Here is a 13,456-nt window from a genome sequence, read left to right as displayed (position 1 = left end):
CTTAGGTTGGCTCTTGCCTCCTCATTGAGCGCCCCCGCCCTCCGGCCACTTGAGGGCAGTGTCTCACCACTGCAGCTGCTGCTGGGCCTTGTCTCCAAGCCCAGTGACTGCCCCCTGCTTAGGCTGCAGCTTCCTGGGCAAAGAGCAGCAGAGCGCATCAGATGCCAGCACTCCCCACTGTGTTCCCTTCCATCTCTGTCCATTGAAAGCCATCTGTATCCCTGGCGGAAGTCTCCAGCCCAGATCTACCCTGGCTCCAGCTCCCAGACCTTTCAGCAGTAATGCTTGTGCCCCAAACAGCACCCCAAGGTCTTCTCTCCTCTAATATTTACTACCTTGAACTTATACATCCAACTTCTTCTCCACAGACTAACAATTGCCTACAAACATATCAACTGGTACAAAAGAGTGTCTGGGCATCACTGTTCCGCTAGTTTGTTAGATACAGCCAGATTCTGAATACCTGTCATGGGGTGTCAGAGACAATCAGAGCATCCTGTTAGGGCACTTCTGGGAAGAGGGCCTTTATTTCAGGAAAAGGAGCTTTACACTTTCTGTGTGTTAGAACAGCACTTTCCCCCTCTACAGCCTGACTACTCCTGACCCAAGAGGGGGATATGGGTGAAGAGGGCTAAAATCCTTGAGCAAGTTGTGTTTTATGTGACCCTGTGTGTGTGAGACATTGACCCACATCCACTTTAATGCAAGATTAGAAGATTAGAATGGAAGCCCCTGCCAACTTCACTCTTATGCCATCTGGAGATCCCAGCACACCTGTGGGTCCAGGTTGGGGAAGGATCATGGCAGGATGGCTAAGGACAGTAACCAGTTTCCAGAACAACTGATGGAGCTTTGGAATCTGCCCTGAAGTCAGATTCTGTGCTGGACACATGAGCTGTGTTGGGGGCACTAGCTTCCAACCAGAAGAAAACTAACGTTCAGTTTTCCAGTAGGCAAATAACTATGTTTGGACAAATCCCTATGTCAATCAGATGCTTGACTGAGAATTCCCTGGGTTTTTCCTGGTCTTCTAAGTACATCCAGACCACTCCTTGAACTTTTCTAGGAGATGATTGCTTCTTATTCTCACAATGAGTCAACCCAATTAAAAAAATTAATGAATGTTTAAAAAAATTATTGAATGAGCCTACATTGTGGGGGAGGGGCAGGTGGCAGAAAAGAAAGCTGAACAAATGTTGGGAGCCCTCGGCTGCAGGCTTTGTCATTAACTGTTGGGGTGACACAGTGCAGGTTAGGGTCTCTGTGCCTTCGTGATCTCACTGTTAAAAGTAGGGGTTAGACTAACTGTTCTCTAAGGCAACTTCCAATGCAAATGTTCTCCGAGGACACCCTCTCCCTCCCGGTTTCCCCTTCCTCCACCATCTCTCCCTTCTTGCCCTCTTTCCCCTGCGCTGTCTCCTTTCTCTCTTCCTTTTCCTCTTCTCTTATGTCTGCTGTTTTTATTCCCAGACCTTTACACAGGCTCTTTTATTTTCATCACCAGGCGATTTGTGCCAACGAGTGTGATGCAAATAAAGTTAGACAGGGTTTTGGTTCTGACTGAATAAGAACTGCTCCACTTGAATTTTAAAAAAACAACCCAGTCCCTCTCAACTGATTCTATTCAAAGTTTCTTGGCTTCTGAATTTAAGGAACAAGTTGTTCTTGTGGGAAGTTAATTAGAAAATGTTCAGCCCACCCCCTTCCCCATGAGCGACCAACACACCAAACGAAGCCCCAGAGGAGCCTGCAAATGCTCAACGGTCTTCCAAAGGGAGGGCCTTCCCCTCACCTACTGGACCAGTGAGCCCAAGTTCAAAATTTAAAAATTCTATAAAGCCAAGTCTACCTAAAGATAATGAGTTGAGGATTCTCAGGAACGTCTAGTGTTTTCTGGCACACAGGCACCAGGCTTGGACCACTGCTGTCCAAACAGACGGGAATTAGCAACTTAGATGTTCTAAATGGTTCCTCTTGCTTGTAGAAACAAGTGGCAGTGGTGGGGTCATGAAATCGGGAAGAATAAGAAAATCCACAAAAAGATGAAGTATCTTGAACTTCCTAGATGTGAGTTAGTGGGAGAATAGGGTCCAGTGGCTTGAGATGGAGGGTATAATATGAACAAGTCATTGGAATAAGACATTACTCTTTTTTCACCATTTTTATCAAGGAGATGGAAACATCAAATCAAAATAAATGGAATAAACAAAACCTTTGTGTCTAAAGCCCAAGATAGGTGAGAAGACATTAAGAGAGCTTCTAGTTGTCCAGATGAATTACCTTCCAGGCAGTTAAGATGAACATATGATTGGAGCAGATGTTTTGATGCCTTGTCCCATATCCCTGGGATCCACCTGAGTTTGCAGCTGAGGTGAACAGTTCCAGCACGCTGCCCGCCTCCCACCTCAGGCACCCAAGGCCTCTCTTTTTCGCTGTGCGATGACTTTCTCTGTCACCGCTGGACATTGTTTGCTCCCAGGCACAACCCAGAAAGCAGGAGGGGGGTTAATGCTCCCAGAGGCAAGTCTCACCCAGTGGGGACTAGGAAACAGTGATGGAGACTAGGAATCAGGGATGGATGATGCAACCTTTCTGTCCTCCAGGGAGATGCTCTTGAGTCATGGCCCACGTGGTCGCTCAGGATCAGGCAACGGCAGCCCACTGCTGGAGGCTGCTTCCTACCCCTCCCGTGCATGGGTGTTTTGCTTTCCCCATTCGCACTTGAGCTTCCTGGCTTCACTTCCCAAACAGCCTAAATCCAAATCCTGGTCTCAAAATCTGCTTTTGTGAGAACACAAACTAAGGCTCCACAATGCAATTTTTTTAAACTGTGGTAAAAAGTTCCATAATATAACATATACCATTTTAGTCATTTTTAAGTATACAAAGGCTAAGTGGCTTCAAGGTGCATCCATGTGGTGGTGTGTGTCAGAACTGCATTCCTCTTTAAAAAAATCAGATTTATTGAGGTGCATGCTGCATATAGTGACACTTATTAACTCTTTTTGAGGGACACAGTTCAATGGGTTTTGACAAATGGGCACAGTTGTGGAACTGCCACCATAAATCAAGATATAGAACATTTTCCTCACCTTAATGAACAGTGGCATTAAGTATGTTCACACGGTTGTGTAACCATCACCACCTTCCATCTTCAGAGTTTTTTACCTTCTCAAACTGAAACTGCTCCCATTAAACAACAACTCCCCATTCCCCGCCTCCTTCCAGCCCCTGGTAAGCTCCATTCTACCTTCTGTCTCTATGAATCTGACTACTCTAGGTACCTCACATGAGTGGCATCATACATTTGTCATTTTGTGGCTGCCTTATTTCATTTACTGTTAGGCCTTCAAGGTTCATCCATGCTATACCATGTGTCAGAGTGGCATTCCTTTTAAAAAAAAAATCAGATTTTTTTGTAAAAATCAGTTGCATATAGTAAAAGTCACCCTTTTGTGGAATACAGTTAACAAATGGACACAGTTGTGGAACCATAAATCAAGATACAGAACATTTTCATCATCTCAAAAAGCCCCACTATGTTCAAATGGCCAACAGGTATTTTAAAAGATGCTCAACATCACTGATGGTCGGCGAAATGCAACTCAAAGCTGCAATGAGATACCACCCGACACCTATGAGGATAGCTCTTATCAAAAAGACTTTCTTATCTTTCTAAGGGTGAATAATATTCCATTGTATGTACTCGCTATTTGTAATCTTTAAGATTTCATGTAAAACACCAGAAGTATTAAAAGGCTGCAGAGGGACTAGCTTTCAAAAAGGGGAGCATATTAGTTTTTGCTGCACAGCAAACAACCTCAAAATCTCAGTGGCTTACAACAACAAACATTTATTTTTCTCACTCTCAGGTGTGCGGGTCAGCTGGGGCAGCTCTGCGTCAGGCTGTGGGTCTGGGTCAAGACAGCTCCATAGGTCTCTCATTTTTTTCTGGACCAGCAGTCCCTGGGACAGGTGATTTTCATGGTGAGTGGCAGGGGCATCTGAGGACTGAATGGACATACAATGCCTCTTGTATGTTTTATTCTGCAGTAGTGATTTCCACTAATCTGTCTTCTAGCTCATTGATCTGTTCTTCTGCCTCATTTAGTCTATTCTTGGTTCCTTCTAGTGTGTTATCCATTTCAGTAATTTTATTCTTCAACTCTGTTTGGGTATTCTTTATATTTTCCAACTGTGCTAAAAACTTCACTCTGTGCATCTGTCCTTCTCCTGAGTTCCCTGAACATCTTCACCATCATGACTTTAAACTCCTTCTCAGATAAATTGTCTATCCCTTCATCACTTATTTCTTCCTCTGGGATTTTATTTTGTGCCTTTGCCCAGAAGATATTCCTTTGCCGCCTCATGTTGTCTATCTTTCTTTTTGTATTTTTAGGTAGGTTAGTACTTTGCAAAAAGGATGCACTCACACTGGCTCCATCTGAATGCACTGATCAGTCACTGTATCACTAAAAGTGGTACACACAGTCAGTGTCTCCTAACTTGGTACAATCAAAGATACAGAGCACTCGCTGTGAAGTCTTCTTGTCCTTCACAAATTGAGCCTAAATCCGATCAAGTTCTAGATCTACCAGAGAAACACAGGAGATAGTGGTACACATTTAGCAACACCACAAAGACAGAGTCAATCAAGACCAAGAGTGGGAAATTCTAAATTCTACCCCAAATTGCCCACCTTATTGAAAATGAAGTGGCATACACAGACATAAAGGGAGGAAGCTACTGTAGATAAAAATAGACTTAAGATGTAACAGCACAATGCAAAGTATGGCCTGTATTTGGATCCTGCATTGAACAAACCAACTGTGAAAGACATCTTTGCCACAATCAGGAAGACTTGAACCTGGGCTGAGGGTTAAATGATATTGAGAAATTACTGTAAATTTCTTTGGTTGTGACATGGTTTTGTGGTCTTTTAAAAAGTCCTTTCCTCTTAGAGACACACACTGAAGTATTTAGAGATGAAATAATATGATGTCTGGGATCTACTTTGAAATAATTCATTGAAAATGTTGAGGGGAAATGCCTGAAAAAAAGAATAACAGAAATGTGATGATTTGGTACAAGGGGGTGTTCAACTTTTGCGTGTGTTTGAAATTTTCCATAATGAAAAGTTAAAAAATAAAAAAAAAGACAGCCTTTGTAAAGCATCCGCCTCTGCCCCTGGGAAACCCTTAAACATGTGAGCTGTAATCACAGTAACCACAAGCATAGAGTATTAGAAAGTACTCGCCCACTTTGTGCTGACAAAGTTAGTAAAAGATACTGAAGTTGACAATATTGATGTGACTTGTGTTAACATATCTTTTAACTGGAGAAACAGACTGGATTGAATAAGGGCTCGACTCCCAACTTACCATATTTACTTAATGTCTAGAATATTACATATAAATAAGTTCTTGGCCTGTGATTAAGAAACTTAGAAAAATAAAATTCTTAAGTTAGCCGTCTAAGTTTCCTTGATTTAATATTTCTAGATGACAGTTTGTTCCTGGCATTTCCTACTTAAATAATTCCTTCCTTTTTCTCATTAATATTCTCACACTTTCAAAACTCAGCACAAAGAAAGAAAGTTAACTTTACAGGAATTTTCTTTTCAACGTACCGTTCTAAGATAAGAAACAAAATGTCTGGCATGATACATGGATGTCAGGTCTAAGTTTATCACCCTTTGGGGCTCATTTCACATATACTCTTATGTACAGCTAAACCAATTAACTTCTTTTAACATTTTTCTTTAGTTTTTCTGGTGGGAAGGGGAGGTAATTCGGTTTATTTATTTATTTTTAGAGGAGGTACTGGGGATTGAACCAAGACCTCATGTGTGCTAAGCATGGGCTCTACCACTTGAGCTATACCGTCCCCCCAACCCAGTTAACTTCTGATTAGTCCCTAATAGATTGGGGAGGCTCATTACATTTTGAGGACCGTTTGCCAAACAAGGCAAAAAGAAACCTCCTTGTATTCTTTTTCTCATGTGTAGCTCCTATAACAAGGTAAGGATAAACAGCCATGTCAAGGTAACCCTATGGTCCGCGGATCTGGATCCCAGGTGCGGTCTTGGGAAATACCTTCAGTAGGTCATGTCCTGGGGGCCATTTGCAAACCTGCTGACCTTAGAGATGTTCAGGGTAATCATTAACTTCTGACTTTTGGAGTCTAAAGCCTTCTAGCACTCCTTGATATTTTGAGAAGACACTATTGGAAGGAAAGGGGAAATGCTTTTCAAAATCACAACTGCCTTCAAGGCGTGTGGATGCCTGAGGGTCAGACATAGCAGAGTCTTTGCCAGGCTTCCGTGCTAATATGCTAATGAGCCCTATTTTTTAAAAACCATTTCCTTGAGGTATGATTGACACACAGAAAGCTATAGGTATTTAATGTCTACAACTTGCTGTGTTTGAAGATAAGTATACAACTATGGGCCTGTCATTGCTGTCAGACCCATAAACTTACCTATCTCCTCCAAAAATGTCTTCCTGCCCCCTGAACCCAAGTTTGACTCTAAAGCTTGAATTCTTTTTCTTTTTTAATTATGGTAAAATACAAAGAACATAAAACTTCCCATTTTAACTATTTTAGGTGGACACTTTTGTGGCATTAGGTACACTTACATCGTTGTTCAACCATCACTGCCATCCATCTCCCAAACTTTTATCTTCTCCAGCTGAAACTCTGTACCCACTTCTCCCTTTCCCCAGCCCCTGGCAACCACCATTCTACTTTCTGTCTCTATGAATCTGACCACTCTAAACACCTCATATATGGCGAATCATACAGTTTTTGTCCTTTTGTGACTGTAATGAGCCCTATTTTTCAAGAGGTGACTCTTAGTAGGAGCCTCATGCTGGGTTAAGGATTAGGGGCTAAAGAGAATTGAAGTGTGGGTCTTAATGAAAAACAAGAATGTGTAGTTTCTGTGGACAATATTAGGGGGGAAGGGTAAGGAAAGAGAGAGCCAACTAATTGGCACAAGGCCTTGAATGTAGGGAGCTCGGCCAGTGAAACACCTGGTGGCACCGTAGCCAAAATGACCTTTAGGAAGAGGGAGATCTAATATACAACTTAAAACTGTTTGTGTTTCGGCAACATCTGGTTTCCCCAAACACTGCTATACAAACAAAGGCCTTGATGATCAGACTATGTTTATTACTTGTCAGTTTCTTGGTAGCAGAAGGGTGAAGGAAATCAAAGAAACAGGTTGTTTCCTATCAGGATGGTTTCAGTGTGGAATAATGTGAAGTTCATAAACTCAAGTAATTCATCAGAAGAAAGAAATTAGAGCCAGAGGTGACCATGAAAACCCAAGCCTCTGAGAATTTGCAAAAACTGGGGATAAGCTTAGTCCTCCTACAGGTTGTGGAGAGGGCGTGAGAGCAAACCTTCTCTAGCTCTTAAGAGGCAGGGCTACCTTGGCTGATAACGAACCCGGACACTCTGCTGTTTGTGCTTGTCCTAAAACAACACTGCCCAGACTTCAAGGAAGTCATTTCTAGTTTCTAATGTTGAAATGAAAGCTAAGTTCCTTTCCTCGGTCCCCTTCAGTCTGTTCCCTTTGAGCCTAAGTAGTTCTGATCATTTCAGCCCCTCTTTGAGCAAAAGTGGTTCAATCTCCATAAGCATTTTGGCTGAATTTTGCTGACTCATTTCCATTATGATTTATTTCTCATGTAAGGCTGTGTTCAAAGCACATACTATCCAAGTTCAATGCTTCTACCCACTACCACTGGCATCGAGAGGTTTGAGTGTGCCCTGGATTTGATCATCTCGGAAATGCAGGAAGTGTGGAGGAGCGTGCAGTTCCATGTTTGGGTCTCAGCTCTGCCACTTAACTCACAGTGTGGTCTTGAGCCTCAATCTCCTTATCTGCAAAATAGGGTGACAAACCTTCGCTGCTCACCTCATAAGACCATTGACAAAATAAAGAGATAATGTGTACCATTGATCATATTCAGGATGCAGCATTAAGGGTTATAACTGAGCTGATGATATTTAGAAAATAGAGACAAATTGTATTTCCTTCGCTGGGGACTATTTAGTTTAGCAATGTACCTGAGAAAAGACTTACTGAACCCTGCATGTTCTTGATTTCTCAATGGGTGATCTGGGGACGGTCTAAACAAACACAAAACTGGGCACTCCTTTACGCCTTTCTAGTTGTTAATTTTCCTTCAAGCCTTCAAGCTGGCCGAGGACCTAACTACCTTGCAGTTTCTCTCCTGAGAAAGAACCTCGCGCAGAGAACTGTAGCCAAACTCAGCTTAGTGGTTGCTACCCTGGGGCTCTTGCCGTTACTGAGGACTCCCTCTGTGAGCCGAGAATCCCATCTTCAGGTGGGGCTGATCTCAGTTAAACAGCCTCAGGGCTGTAGTGCTTCAGCTGAGTAAGAGAAACACCTTATCCAATAGGGTCTTCCAGCTCTCCTCCTGGCTCACACCCCTTCAGTGATCCTTCTCTGCTGTCATCACTTGGGTTGAAATCTCCTCCTTCTTCCAGGGAACAAGACTGAAGAAGGTCCAGGACTCAACCATGCACTTGTTTTTCAGACGGGGGCAGATCTTTTTATGGTAGGGTGGAGAAAGTCACTGTTGTGACACAGTAAAAATGAAAAACTAATCAGGACAGTGAAAATACTCTGTATGAGATTGTCATGATTGACATATGTGGTTATACATTTACCCAAGCCCACAGAATGGGTAAGCCCTAGGGTAAACCACGGGCTTTTGCTGATTACAATGTGTTGATGTAGATTCAGCAGTCGTAGCTAATATGCTACTCTGGCGGGGATGTCCGTAGTGGGGGAGACTATGCATGCGTAAGGGCAGAGGGTATAGGGAAATCTCTGTACCCTCCTCTCAATTTTGCTGTGAACCTAAAACTGCTTTAAAAAATTAAAGTCTTTACAAAATAGATGCAACAAAACTATAATAATCTGAACAAATACACTCTTAATGCTAGTATTAATACATCCTTTCACAATCTAAGCCTTAAAATTCTTGTTATTTATTAATTTTTTAAATTGAAGTATAGTCAGTTACAATGTGTCAGTTTCTGGTGTACAGCACAATGTCCCAGTCATGCATATATATACATATATTTGTTTTCATATTTTTTTCATTAAAGTTTATTACAAAATATTGAATATAGTCCCCTGTGCTATACAGAAGAAATTTATTTTTATATATAGTGGTTAACATTTGCAAATCTCAAACTCTCAAATTTATCTCTTCCCATCCCCTTCCTTCCAGCAACCATAAGATTGTTTACTATTGCTGCGAGTCTGTTTCTATTTTGTAGATGAGTTCATTAGTGTCCTCTTTAAGCCTTAAAATTCTTGATACAACACACACACACAAGTCATTACAGAGCAAGCTCCTTACCCACCTCTCAGGGCACTTAGTGGTTCTGGGTGAATGGCTGAGTCTGGGGGCCACATGCTAGCTCTTGGCTCCACCCTGGTTTCCCAGTCTCTTACTCTCTTTTTTTTTCTGGCAGAAAACTACAGAAATTTATTCTCTCACAGTTCTGGAAGTTAGAAATACAAAATCTAGGTGTCAGCAGGGCCACACTCCCTCCAAAGGTTCTAGGGGAGGATCCTTTCTTGATTCTTTTAGCTTCTTGTTCCCAATCTCTTATTCTTGAACATCCTCTGGTCATTGCCTGACAGTCGTGATCATGCACTCCCCAAGAACTGAGCCCTGCTCTTTGTTCCTTCTTTGTTTTTTCTTAGATGTATCCCTTCCTTGGGATTAGCTCTTTTCTCCTCTTCTTTCCACCCCTAAGAAGAGCAAATTTGACCTATTTATACATTTCTTTATCTTTATTGTCTTAACGTCATCAGCCCAATTATTATTCACATACTCCATCTGTTACACAAAGCAAGTCAATCAAGGAGCAATGAATTGAATGCTGGTTACCCCAGAAATGTATAGTTGGGAAAATGAACAGTTGGGACTAATTATAAGGCTTTTTAAAAATAATAACTTTTCCTTTTCATAAAATAAAAAATGTTCATTATGGAACTTGGCAAAACATATGAATAGGCTTAAAACCCTTTTGTTGGAAATGTCTGTGCATTTGGCTAGGGGGCCCAGATGTAGATGAATGTTGTCATAGCCTAGAACATCTTCCTCTTCACATGGTACCCACAGGAGAAAAGTGCACAAAGGAAGCAAGGCCCAGAAGGGTGACTCCTTCCTATTAGGAGGGGTTCTGGATCAACAGTCTGATATTAGACCTGTGCTGGGTCACATGGAGTGCTCCTTTTTCTGAAAATAATTGGGCTTAAATGGCTTTGAACCAAAGCAAACTATAAACTGCTCCATCTGGGGCCTCCAACCCTGAGTCCAAGGGGAGGGACAGCTGCCCTTATTGGAACCAAGGGGAGAGAGGAGTCAGGACAGGGTCCACCTAAGCCTTGGGCTAGCCCTTCTCTGGTGGGCAGTAGCCCTGGGCCCAGCTGCAGGTAGAGACAGCACAGCATCCCGCCCCAGCCACGTCTGCTGGCCCAGAAAACCAGGCCCCTTGGTGACCAGGAATCTGCTGGATACAGATCCCCACTGACCTCCTCAGGGTGAGGGGGAGACTGGGGACGGGGTCAGGAGATAAGGGGAGAGACCTTTACCTTTGACCCTATGACCCCACTCCAGAGAGTGTATCTAAGGAAATAATCAGGTCATGTGAAAATCTTTGGCTATAAGAATGGCCATTACAGCATTACTCATGATACTTAAAGTAATTCAGATGTTAAGTGTTAAATGAATTATGACAACTAAATTATGAGGCTCTTAAAGGCAGACCCTACATATCAGGGTTAGTGTCCATCGCTCTGTGAAAGCCATTTTCTGATGCCAAAGCCATTTTCAAGGAGTTCAGCTCATAGCTCAAGAATACTTATTTTTCTAAATTTCAGATGATTAATCCATTTTCCCCACAAGTAAAACATCAGAAAAAAAAAAAAGACAGTGAAATGCCTTTCACAGATCCGAAGAGTAATAAAAAGGCCAAAAATAATACAGACATTTGGAGCTAGACAGGACTTTAGAGATACTTTAGGCCAGTACCTCTCATTGTGCAGATGATAAAACTGAGCCCCAGTGAGGGGACACGACTTACTTGAGATGGGGTCAGGACCAGAATCCTGTTTCTTAGACACCTTCCACCCCGGGGTTCCTTCTGCTGCCCCTCCGAGGCTGCAGGGCCATATGCATTCTAGAAGAGATTTGGATCAAACCCTTTTAATGGATGTGACCTCTGATTAAATCAGGCGTTCAAACAGAGTTGCTCAATTCAGCAAATGGGAATACAGGACACCCATGAAATTCGAATATCAGATAAACAACAAAAGTTTTTCAGTATAAGTATGTCCCAGGCCTGTGTGTATATATATATATGAATCTGTATACGTGTGTACCAAAAATGCATCTGTTTATATATATTTATAAACATACACATGTTAGTAAATAAATATATATTTAGTGTATCTATATGTACACTAAAAATTGTTTATGTAACATGGCAAGGGAAAGAGGGAAAACTTTTACTGGGCATCTATTTTTTTAAAACTGGATATATTTTTGCTAAATCTGGCAACCCTACATTCAAAAAGAGATAGGAGGAAAAGGTTGTTCACATATGAAAGGGTAATCCGTTCCAATTTCCTGGTTTTTACAGACGAGAAAACTGATGAGCAGAGACAAACTGTGACTTGGTCAAGGTCAAAGCTGTTGGGGACCAGGCTGAGACCAGAACTCATAGTGATGACTCCCACTTGTGAATCCTTTAAGAATGAGATTCCAAGGAGACGGTTTCATGTTTAGTCAATCCCTCTCCACACCTCTCTCAGGCCACAGCCCCATGGTGACAGCTCTCCATGTTGCCAACACAACTTAGTCCAGCAGAGCATGCTGGGAAGATCTTTTAGATCAGTGGTTCTCAGACTCCTGCATGTATCAGAATCACTTGGAGGGTTTCCCAAATTGCTGTGTCCCACTTCCAGTGTTTCTGATGCTGGAGGTCTGTTTGCATTTCCAACAGATTTGCAGGTGCAGCTGCTGCTGCTGGACCAGGAACCACAGTGGAGAATCACTGGTTTAGTTGATGCAGTCATGCTTATTTTACCTGAGTTCCCTGATTAAACAAGAATAGAAAAATCCTTGTGTTGGGTAATATTGTGTGTCAGCCGTATACAATCTTATCCTGTGTGTTATGAAATCCATTGTTTTTAGGGGCAAAACCAGTCTAAAATGGTTTGTTGAGACCAGTAAGATTGGACTACAGCAATGAATTACATGATTATGAGACAAATTTAGCTGGAAAGAGGGAAAAAAGAACAATAATTAGTTGCAGGAATGAGGAACCATGTGAACAATTTGAAAATGCTCTGTAGTCAAAATGTTCTGTGACTATTTCATACCTTTTGTTTTTCACCCCAAACTTAGCTATCTAATTACGTGACTAATTGCAGCTGAATGAGACATTTTGTTAACATTATTAGGGCCAAGATGCAAAGTTTTGAGGCCTTTGTTCAATCACTTTTGTGGGAACTCAGCGCCCTATTTCCACTCATCCAAGCTGGAGCCTCCAGTACAGTTTCTTGCTGCCCCTTCCTCCTCCTCACCCATCATGGGGCCCTCTGTACTGCCTCTTGAACAATGACCACATTGTCACACCTCTCTTGGCCACTGAAAGAAACCACCAAACCGAAGTTTCCAAATCTCCCCTCCTCATCCTTGTCCTCCTTCAACTGGCCCCACCGCAGCATCTGAGCTCCAAGGCTGAGAAGTCACATCTATGGTCAGCATCCTGCCTCGTCCCTCTGCATGTGGAAAGGCACACATGCAATGATTATTTGACCTTGCACCAAATGGCATGGCTCAATTGTAAAGTCACTAGAAAATGCTATTTTAAAAAAATCACAATGTATCTCCAAACTGAGGGATCTGATAGCTACATTCTCATGGAAAGAGCAGTCTTTTCTGGGAAACGCAGGTGACCAGGGTGGAATTCCGTGGATGAAGTTTAACTGGAAACTATCCATGGCAATAAGTACAGAGCAAAGAGGGAACAGCCCCACCAGCCGGCAGTGGAGGTGGAGAGTGACACTGCTCAAAGCTTGTAGATCCTGGAAGCCCATTCATTCCCAGCTCACCTGAAGGCAGAAGCCAGGGGTTCCATGAAGTCAGGAGCTAAAAGCAAACGGAAATGATTCGCTAGATGTAACTGCCATCCAGCTCTCAGATAACGGGGACGGTACCTCACCTGCGTGGAAAGTGCAGTAAAAGCAGATTTCAAATTTTAGCTGGATGTTAAGGAAATAGAAATTAGAATGAGCTCCTTCAGGGTTAGCAGTGTGGTAGGCCATTTAATGCAGGGTTCTGGTTTCCTCTCTACCTTTCAAGTACCACGCCTGTGACTCCCTGCAGAGAACCCA

Source organism: Vicugna pacos, chromosome 30 (genome assembly GCF_048564905.1).
Source record: "Vicugna pacos chromosome 30, VicPac4, whole genome shotgun sequence".
Lineage (NCBI taxonomy): Eukaryota > Metazoa > Chordata > Mammalia > Artiodactyla > Camelidae > Vicugna > Vicugna pacos.
This window is presented reverse-complemented; position numbering follows the sequence as displayed.